The following is an 11,985-nucleotide window of genomic DNA, read 5'->3' on the forward strand; positions in this document are numbered from 1 at the left end:
ACAAAATACATCAGGTGGAACTAGATTTTTCCCAGCAAGGTAATGCATGTTGCTTTAATTACCAAAGTTACATTGGATATACAAATGTATACATTACGATATTTTTCTTAAAGAAGTGTAGTTGCATGTAAAATACAAGAAATGTTGGTATACATATGAGTTCAGGCTAACTATAAGAATTTCGAACTGAAATTCACTTTTGCCTTCAAAACCTATTAGTATTTCTCTTCAAATATTTTGATTACTGTAAATATTATCCTTTATACGCTGTCTGTACGAAGGGCTGATAGTGAGACAGAAAAAAGCACACTCAAATTTTGCTCTACTATGCCATTGTGTAGGCTATCTGTAGATTGTCTGAGTACCAGTAGTGAACTAGTTCTCCGCAGTTCCAGAGCTTCACTATATGTGGGTGGCTTTCTAAGCCTGTTCTCATCCATATTCTGTTATAATACAGTGACTACTTCAGAATTAACTTGAACAGAAGTACAGAGTTCTTTCACTCCTTCGATGTCTTCATTACCCACCAGTATCTTGTAATCAACTGTGCCTACAACAATCAAAGCGACAAATAAATATGTACAGTTCATTAAGTTATACATGTTCATGACTTATTTGATTTTTAAAAATTGGTTTCGTCTGGCGCCTCCTATATGTTTGCAATAAGAAACAAGTTGTGTGTTGCAGTTTATTTTACCATATGGCTTGACTGTATTCAATTCTCAATTCTCAACCATGAAGATTCTTTTGGTCTTTGGTGTCCTTCATGAGTCTCACAAAACATTATTTTATCTCATAAATGACCTGTTCTGTCATGTCATTATATTATAATTGATATCATAAAGCAAATATGTACAAGGTACACTGTATTATTTGTGTCACAGAATTCTTTGCGATGCGTTGGGGGTAAATCAAACGTAGCAAGGATTTGTCATTAGAAGCATCGCGTAATTTTCATTTTGGCGCTTTGTCTACCATCACCACGGCGATTCTTTGAAATATGGCTGTGTCAGTTTGAATGCAAATCAATCACAGGAGGTTAATGGATTTTATGTTTGCCGTTTTTTAATGAACATAGACTAGGGGAATGGCTGAGCATTAACTACGGATTTAGAAAAAGGAAAACTTTACGTGTGTTAATGTAACATTATATTTCCTTGTCACCCGGATTGCATTCACCTTGACTATAAATACAATCTACCAATCATTTAATTGTTAAATAGCATGGTGACATTAAAATCACTTTGTGCATACCGTCAAAACACGTGTGATGTCGCTCGAATGTCGTTGTAAACAGACACGACTATTTCGAAAAAAGAAACGAAATTGGAAGTTTGTACCTATAATTTCATTAATACTTACATATGTGAAGCTGATATGAAAGAAAACTAGACTTTTTCCCAATATTGTTTTAATCAAGAAACTTAATCTACCGCTACGTACAATGTATATTGACCTCGACCTCAAAATAATATCGCACATATTCCATACCTATTTACATACTGTACTTCAGATAGAAATGAAAAATAAGCTTTGATGTGAAAAAAATACCCGCATATTGCACGGTGAATGGCAAAACCAAATCGTTTCAGTTTGTCATAGCCATCGACATGTATAAGGTAATTCGGCCCTTCGGTGCATCTGTCTGCTACGAACACCGTCCGGGTCCAGTTCGCGCTGAAGAGTCAACACATTGCTCCTGAAGTGAAAAAAGCAAGCCAACTCAACATTTAGTCAAGTAGCGTTCAATGTTAATCACGTATTTCATCGAATTAAACATCTCTATTGTACATGAAATGTCTGATATATTTAACATGTTATTTCATTTGCAATCTCTCTCTCAGCATCATTCAACTAAGGTATAATGCAGAATTTCAAGGTCAAGATGGCGACGATATAGCACTTGGATAATGGCATTTTGATCCATTTGATCCGTTTCAGTGCCTTTATGTTTTTCATATATTTCAAGGTCACTGTGTAGTGTTAAAAATGTAAATTTTCACGCCAAAGTTAGGGATATTTCAGCTTCTTTAATATTTCACAAACATACTTGATATTTAACATCAATTGCGGTATTGTATAATAACTACCAAATGTATATCTGTGCATTGACCTTGGTCTTAATTCAAGTGCACATGCTTCGAATATGCTGAAGCATTTATATAACTTTCCCTATAACCAAAAGGCACAAACACTTCATATTGGGATCGATACTGGTAAATAAAGTTTTAGTCACTTTATTACAATTTATAGACGACGTCAATCGAAATGAAACAGGGATATCGCGTATGAGTATTAACTATAAATTTCTAAATGACGAGTACACGTATACCGGATACACATGTCACCTACATACACGTATACCGGATACACATGTCACCTACATACACGTATACCGGATACACATGTCACCTACATATATGTATACCGGATACACATGTCACCTACATATACGTATACCGGGTAAACATGTCACACACATACACGTATACCGGGTACACATGTCACCTACATACACATATACCGGGTACACATGTCACCTACATATATGTATAACGGGTACACATGTCACCTACACGTATACCGGGTACACATGTCACCTACACGTATACCGGGTAGTGCGGGTACACATGTCACCTACATATATGTATAACGGATACACATGTCACATACATACATGTATACCGGGTACACATGTCACCTACACGTATACTGGGTACACATGTCACCTACACGTATACCGGGTACACATGTCACCTACATATATGTATAACGGATACACATGTCACATACATACATGTATACCGGGTACACATGTCACCTACACGTATACTGGGTACACATGTCACCTACATATATTTATTACATTTTTACTAGTGAAATATCAAAAATTATTCATTCTATAAAAGTGATATTTTTCACTAGTGAAAAATATCACTTTTGCTGATTTGACCAATCAAATTAATGATTAGAAAATACCAAAATAATTGACCAATCAGAAAGCCCGACATATATGTCAGCACCTGAACAGGGAGAACTACTTTTTTTGTATGCAAACTTTCGCTGCAGGCCTAGTTAGCATACGGGGTAGGTTTTTCGTTTTCGTTGATAAAACATGTTATAAACAGAACATCTAACAGTGTCTTCAGTAATACCAAATATATTTCACAAGTGGGGCTAATATTTTGATATTTTTCACCCGTGCTGCGCACTCGTGAAAAATATCAAAATATTAGCCCCACTCGTGAAATATATTTGGTATTACTGAAGACACTGTTAGATATCCTCTATATCATTGCTGATCCTTTTCATGGATATATGTGTGTGTACATAGTTTTAAGTGATGCAAATATCCATACTGTGAAGCCTTGTTTGCTTATTTTTTTAAAATAGAAACTCGATCAACAATACATACGACATATGCGAATGGCGGAAAATTGGTTGCTCATCACAAATGGCCGCAATTATTGTTTTTTTTTATTAACGAATATGCGACAAATGCGATAACAATTATAAATGCATCTGCGTTTTATACATTCCTATCAGGGCTTCATTATAAATCATACTGGAATAACTTATCCGAAGTGAGTATATGAACTGAATAAAATGACACTTTTCACCATGTATGTATTTTACCAAATAAGGAGGATACACTTACCTGTATAGCTTGAACTACTTCATCCGTTACCGCATGCTGACGACGAAGACCTAGTGATCTGAGTATCCGATGTAGTTGTCTACAGCTGAAATAACAGCTTATAATTAATATTACATAAATATAAACGTGGCTTTGTAAACTCACTATACAGTATATAACATGCAATGCTTTTTCTCGCAAACATGTCTTCTCAACATTCATTCAAAATACATTAAAGATATAACATCCTCATAAAGAGGGAATCAATGATGTGGTAAAAAAACAAATATTTAAAGCGTTGTCCAAATAGTCTGAAAAACAAACACACAAACCTTATAGATACGTGATGTTGGTAGAAGAGAATAAGAATAATATCGGAGTACGTGTAGCCAGCAAAATGATATTCTCTTATTAGATCCTGTTCTGACAATGTTTAAGGAAAATTATCAGAAATTGTATTTAACAACATGTTACACATTTTTACTGAATATAAATTATGATTTCAAAATGTAAAATTGAAAAAGCAACTTAACCGTATATTCGAACATATAGATAACAGCACAAGTGAACATAAGCGGTACAATGTGTACCAAACCATTTTAAAACTCACCTAAAAGGTTATTAAAGCTAAATAAAAAGGATACTAGTGGTATTGTCTCCGTTCAAAAGGCTGGTGTAACTGCTTTACTCCGCCATCTTCTATGAAAGATTGCTCAGCGCATGACTAGCCGGAAGGCGCCATAACGATAAACAGCGTTATGGCGAGGCGAAAAGACGATGTTTAGCGGGGCGCCATAACGATAAACAGCGTTATGGCGGGGCGAAAAGACGATGATTAGCGGGGCGCCATAACGATAAACAGCGTTATGGCGGGGCGAAAAGACGATGTTTAGCGGGGCGCCATAACGATAAACAGCGTTATGGCGGGGCGAAAAGACGATGATTAGCGGGGAGCCATAACGATAAACAGCGTTATGGCGGGGCGAAAAGACGATGATTAGCGGGGCGCCATAACGATAAACAGCGTTATAGCGGGGCGAAAAGGCGATGATTAGCGGGGCGCCATAACGATAAACAGCGTTATGGCGGGGCGAAAAGACGATGTTTAGCGGGGCGCCATAACGATAAACAGCGTTATGGCGGGGCGAAAAGACGATGTTTAGCGGGGCGCCATAACGATAAACAGCGGGGCGAAAAGACGATAATTATCGTCTTGTCGGGGCGAAAAGACGCTGTTTATCGGGGCGCCAAAACGATAAACAGCGTTATGGCGGGGCGAAAAGACGATGATTAGCGGGGTGAATTAACTCGCCCCGCTGATTAGCGGCTTCACGTTTTCGTTATTTCGCGTTGAGTTGTGGCGTCTTTTCGTTATGGCGCGGCGCCATAACGCTAATTATCGGGGGCGAAAAGACGAAGATTATCGTTCTGTCGGGGCGCCAGAACGAAACAACGAAATGGCAGAAATCAGCCACCATACATATCAGTGAACCATTCAAATTATTTAAATGTTAATAAAATGCAATTGATGTGCGCTCTTCTTGAAGAGGTAAGTATTATACTTAATTACAGTAAGTGAATGATTCTGAAGTCTAAATATATAACTTGTAATAGGTAAGGCAAAATATGAAGATGCCAGTAGGTTACATGTATATATTGATTCATTAATACTCACAATTAAAAAGCAGCATCCTAATACATTATTAAGTGAATGGAGAGCCATTACAAAACTTTAACCTCAAGAATACAGGGAAAACAGTTAATTCCATAATGATATGGGAAAATATTTAAAAAATTTAAAAAAAAAATTTCATTTTAACTGCACAAAAGTAATGCCAGACATCCAAAGAACCTCTATGCAAAGAATTAGCATCCTAATACTATTATTAAATGAATGGTGTGCTATTATAAAACTTAAACAAAAACTTCAACCTGAAGAATACAGAGAAAAAAGTTAATTTCATAATATGCCAAAATTTTCAAAAAATGAAAAAAAAAAATTTCAGTTTTAACCGTACAAAGTAATGCCACACACCCAGAGAACCTCTATGCAAAGAATTAGCATCCTTATACCATTATTAAGTGAATGTTGTGCCATTATAAAACTTTAACCAAAACTTTAACTGGACGGACGGACGCAGACAAAAACCTATAGTCCCCCTGGTTTCACCGGTGGGGGACTAATAAACAAATAAGCTTAAAAGCTACACAAAACGTATATATCTCAGTGTCTTTAATCAAAAGGTTAATATTGAGTACCACATTGATTGAATTGGGATCTTTTATATCCATTTAATGGGGCTATTTTGCGGCAATAAGAAACAACGATAGGGATTGAACGGGGTTTTTTATTGCGTTTACGGTGGCATGAGCGCAATGGGATACAGACATATTCTATATAGCGCGTGCGCGTTAGCGCTATATATTGAATATGTCTGTATCCCATTGCGTTCATACTACCAATGGGATACAGACATTCTTTATTTAATCAGATGTTTTCTAATTTTAAAATTATAATAGGCCCTCGGCGAATTAATTTCAGGGTTCGTTTTCACAGCATAACGATATTTATTGTTGTTTATACCTACTATATTTGTGTAACTGTTCCATGTTCTATGTCTATATGTGATCGTATGTAATTTACCTGTGTCTTGATAAAGGGGCAGATTGCCTCGAAAATTCGACAATTTACCGTCTTTACTGTCGTTATTACTACTTGACAAATTATATATGACCTCGTGTTACACACGTTAGTGTGTCAGAGTGACACCAATATAACCTTGAGTACCAATTACAATAGAAACCGAATAGTGATATCGAGCATCATTCCGCTCTTTTCTTCTTCCGTAGGGCTTATCAGTGATGCCAGAATCGAACCGAAAAGAAACATAATTTTCTAGACCAAACTTGTGTAACACAATTGCTCTATCTAGGTATGAAGCTTATTAGATTGATCTCAGTTTTCCCCGACTGTACCATGTCCGTCTGTCCTTAAGAGGACCAATACGTATGACCAGGGACGTGGTATGTATATGTCCCTGCTATGACAAGCCAAGTTTCCGTTTTTTATGGAGAAGTGTGGGTCCTGTACATAACCAAATTTTATACAATATTTTATATACTTAACATAACTTATATACTTTTATCATCAAATATATATCTTATATCAGATATCTCATCAAAATAAACTTATTTTATCCAGCATTACGCTTGCTTTCTCTTGAAGAATTATAATCGGGCAACGCGTGATATTTTTTCATAATTTGTGATCAGATATCACTTTGTCACGGGATAATTCAAGATAAACGCTTACTCTAAATACAAAGAATCGAAATATGGTTAGTTTTAACAGTATTTATTCAAGGAAATGGAACATGTACATGCGTAATAATGCATATAAGGGATGCCATATTTATGCCAGTCTTTCTCATCAAATAACCAAACCGCTGAAATTATACATACGGTACATTTACATAGACAACTTATGGGTAAACAAAATAGATTTATTTTAATTGTTTTGTATAAGTTTGAATATTCAATCTTCCCTATGCTGACTGCTGCATAAGAAAAGGTTATCCTCTCATGGATCTCTGTCTCTCTGTCTCTCTGTCTCTCTCTCTCTCTCTCTCTCTCAAAAATAATAATAATAATAATAGAATGAATATGCCATTTTGCAAAAATACCAATACAAAATGTTTAAATCAATCAGTAAATATATTGAAAGGAATATGCAATGTAAACATATACACGTGTATTCTTTTTGCGAACGAAATAGGAAAGAAGAATGAAATAGGAAATAAGAATGAAATAGAATACGGAAATAGAGGGGAAACGTAAATAATTAGTTGAGTAGGAGTTTACCCAGTTACATGAGTAAATGCCAATTATATATTATATGTTGTTTTTTCGGGGGGGGGGGGGGGGGGGGGGGGGGGGGGGGAGGATTTTATGAATTTTTGAGTGGCTATAAAACTTCCATATTTTCATCATAAGTTAAAGATACACCATCAAACCATAACAAATGAACACTGACTTGGCAAGTCAGGGGAGATAAGTTCCTGTGTTTAAATATGATTCTAAAGAATATTTTGGTAGTTCTAACAAACAGCAGTTTTCATACTATTTATTCATTCTTGATAAGTCAAGTCTTATTGGGAATCACTGGAAACTACAGCTGATATGTTTTCTTTTTGTCCTTCCTTTGATTTCCGTTTGTTCTTCTGAACATTCTTCTTTCGTTCGCTTTTGTCATTTTTAACATCATTATCGTTTCCGTTTTTAACAAATATTTCTGTTGATTGCTTAGTGTATTGATCATGGCTTTCATTTTTTATCATTGCAACTTTCGTTTCTTCATTATTTTCGTCTTCGTTGTCACCCTGAAAGACGAGAACAACAATCTGCATTTAACCTTATTTAAGAAATCTCAATACTTATGAAATATTTTTTTCATTTTCACCATGTCTTCATATATTTTGATGTATATATATATAATGGTATTTGTATTTCTGAAAATGAAAATCGGGTCAGTGACGTTATTACAACTACAAATATATCACCAAAATGCACCTTCATAATTTTTTTTAATTTGTTTTTATAAAAACAACTTGCAACTAGAATCGGGTACTATTGGTACAATTATGGAAGCTCAATATCCCATGCATTCAATAATTTGAACCAAAACCTGTAAATTGTACGTACTTTCTCCTCTTTCTTAACATTTTCTTTCTACAGTCTCCCTTGGCACTGCCCAGTTTTGGCCTATAATAAAGTATTCGCCCCTATGTTATAGGTTCTGTCCTCAAGTCGAGACAAACCAATATGTTTCCGCTTGACTCTTAGTTTTAAAGTTGAGAGTAATGGCTGCTCTGTCCATTGACAGTATAATGTGACGAAGTAGAGTTTTACCCTACCTTGTTCATAAGTGGCATTTCACTGTGATAACGCTACAAAAGCATACATTATTGGCCACGTCAGCTGAGGAAAACTTCCTTAAATTACCTATATTTTAGATGGAGGGCTATTCAAATCGCCTTGCGTCCTTGGTCCATTGTCCGTCCTTCCGTCCGTAAACAATTCTTGTTATTGCTATTTCTTAGAAAGTACTGAAGGGATCTTTTTCAAATTTCATATGTAGGCTGTGGTCCCTAGTTATGCATATTTCATATTGGGACCAATCGGGAAAACACCATGGCCGACAGGCAGCCATCTTGGTTTTTGCAATTGAAGTTTGTTATCGCTATTTTACAAAAGGTACTGAAGGGATCTTTCTCAAAATTCATATGTAGGTTCCCCTTGGCCCGTCGTATTGCATTTTCTGAAAACAACATGGTCGACAGACAGCCATTATCGCTTAATTTCAAAGTTCATATATAAGTTCCCCTTGTTTGAAAAGTACTGGAGGGATGTTTCTCAATTTACACAGATTAGTAAGAGGAAAGGAAATATAGAGAGAAGATCAATCTGACATGGAACCTATAAAGATCATTCAATGGTGGGCGCCAAGATCCCTCTGGGATCTCTTGTTCTATCTATTTTTTTTTATTTTTTTTTTTGTTTTGTTTTTGTTTTGTTCTTTTTTTTTCTTTTTAAATACGACGTAAAACATTATTAAAGTAAATATAACCCTACTCCTAACTGATATTAGAAATACTTGATTTGATTTTTGTCCCATACCTCGTCTCCTACGCAGCACATTCGACAGAATTTGCAACATCTACAACAGAAGCAACAATAATCCCTGCAGGTACAAAGTGGTCCCCTTGGATACACGTGCTTGGCTCCAAATGACATCACAGGACCTGAGTAGCATCTATAACAACATTGAATTATGGGTAAATAGAAATTCGAACATACTGTATTATCAATGGATAGCACAGTTCTGTAGAATTTGCTGGATTTCAGTTTGTTTGTTTTTTTTGTTTAATTTTTTTTTAATTTTTTTTTTACCTTTTTTATACTGCCAATACTCATACTTTTCTAAAACGGGCTGTATATTTTCAAATGAAAATTGCTTGAAGAACATATATATCCGTTTGCATAAAACAAAATAAAATGTTTTACCCAAGCATATGTAAACAGCACATCAGCATGGCAACAATGGCGGAGAGACCTCCAAGACCCAAACATCCGAGAATTACCATCAGAAACCAGTCCGGAACTGAAATATAAAATAAACTGTTAACAGAAATTCTAGTAAATCTATTGACAGCTGAAAGAACACCTAAAATGTATCTGGGGTGTGTGCATGATATTAGTGGTAAAACAAATATATTTCTTTCATTATTTGTGCTGGAGGTATTGTGCTATAATACCATTGAGCTAGATACAGGTCTTTGAATATAAACTTTATTCATTTTACAACGATTGCGAAACAAGTTATACCAACTGATATTAACCACGCTGTGAAAGGAAACCGGAGCACCCGAAGAAAACCCGCGTGGTCGGGCAGGTGACCCCATACCTTTTCACGTCCGGTCGGAGAATCGAACCCCGGCTGCCTAGGTGAAAGGCAAGTATGTTATCACTGTGTCATCCGACAACCCTTATAGCTCTTTAAATTATATCAACTAACATTACAATGATGTTTATCTTGCCATGCACCAAAAATACCAATACACTTTATTAAAAAAACAAAGTATTTTGATATAATGATTTGTGCGATTAGTATAGTTACTCGAAAAACCTAAAATCTAAAATCTTAACATATGTATTTATTAATATTTTGACTATTTTTTTCACAACTAGGTATCTATATAGTTAGTATGAGAAGGGACATAACTCGTACGAGCCTATTACTTATTGGAACTCTCCGATCTAAAAGTTTTATAAAGTTATGTGAAATAGATTCCCATGCGTAATGAGTGTGAAATAGCAGTAAAAAAGAAAGACAAATCTCAAGTCTTGCATTAGGGCAGCAGATCTTTTTACCCTCTCAAATAACACATAGGCAGAAGACACGGACAAAAGAATGTACTGTAGATATGGTAATATTCGTGGGAGATTTAATTTCGCTGTTTCGCGGTCATTAAAAAATCGCGAAAAGAAACACCAAACGAAAATATGGAGTGTATACAAGGAGGTGTCTCACAAAAATTAACTAATTTCGACTTGGACAACCGTAAAATATTAGTCCCGTGTAACAACTATACATCTTTTTCGAGAAAATTCTGAAACAGGCTATACTGGATTATACTCGTAGGTCATTGTTTATTTTTCTTTATTTCATTTGATCCCCGAAAATAGCGGCTTGAACCACTTGGAAATAAAAAAAAAATTGAAAGTACCAAACAAGAAATCCATGGCATACAAGTTAACATGTTTTTTAGTAAGAACACATAGGTCATTCGTCTTAATCAAATAAGAGGGACGCTGTGCTTAGCATGCTCTCTTAGATGTCATATCGCGACCCATTATAGTTACTGACACCAAAATGAACCAATAATATTTCACTTCGCACCCTGTCCAGTGTTATTATATACGCCCCAGCGTCTATCTAGATAGATAGTTACATTAATGTTTTAAACTTTTTCCATTAAAATGGATATTTTTTAAATTTTGATTTACTTTGATTATTAATTTTATTCATAGGTTTAAATCCTTTTGTGAAGTAATGCTGAAGTAATGCTGAAAACTAGGACGGACCCGAATCGATTGGGGATTTATTATAAATTGATATATTGTTCAAGATAACAATGATTTAAAATCAATAGATACAAACATGTAGGGCAATCACGAAATATCGAACACAATTATATAAATTAAAAGGTCGCGGTATACACGACTATGAAAAGGCACGATTGTACTGAATACCTACTTTGATCTACTTTAACATCTATTGTAATTGCATTGTTAATTATCCATTGTGTGCCTAGTGTGGTATATATCAGTACAGTTGTCCGTAACAGTTCAACATGTAGGTAGCCGATTGTCCTGTTTTAAATGGGGGATAAAGCGTATTGTTTAAATTATCACGCAGATACCGTAAAGATAAGGGTTTTATGGGGATCCGTGTGTGATTTCGAATATCGATACAAACACAGTCTATTCAGTATATGTAAGATCATGTATACATTTACCTTGAGTGAGTTGTGTATGTTTGAAATTTAGTCGGTCAAATTTTTAAACACCTGGCAGATAGCGAGGTTATGAGTTTGTGGTTGAAATGAAATCAAAACAAAGTATTCCATTACCGTAACGAACATTGCGATATTGTTTTTTAATACATGTAGCATGTATATTGCATGATTTTAACGTATTTTATTGTTTAGACACAAATGGATTGGGCACACGTTTTTAACAACTTATATAAGTCCTCTCCACAAATATATATTATAAAGATCGTGATA

General features: G+C 35.2%; 1 long non-coding RNA gene across 2 annotated transcripts; it reads right to left on the reverse strand.

The window, feature by feature from the left end:
- Positions 1-420: 420 nt before the first annotated feature.
- On the reverse strand, positions 421-4,306 carry LOC117341912. 2 transcript variants are annotated; one of them, XR_004535711.1, is made up of 4 exons: positions 3,970-4,306; positions 3,659-3,743; positions 1,552-1,699; positions 421-550 (listed from the first exon to the last, which is right to left on the reverse strand). It is a non-coding gene; the product is annotated as an uncharacterized LOC117341912 (long non-coding RNA). The 2 variants fall into 2 exon arrangements; XR_004535710.1 differs by lacking the exon at positions 3,970-4,306 and having other exon boundaries at positions 3,659-3,827.
- Positions 4,307-11,985: the final 7,679 nt, after the last annotated feature.

The sequence above is a fragment of the Pecten maximus genome, chromosome 14 (assembly GCF_902652985.1).
Source record: "Pecten maximus chromosome 14, xPecMax1.1, whole genome shotgun sequence".
Classification (NCBI taxonomy): Eukaryota; Metazoa; Mollusca; class Bivalvia; order Pectinida; family Pectinidae; genus Pecten; species Pecten maximus.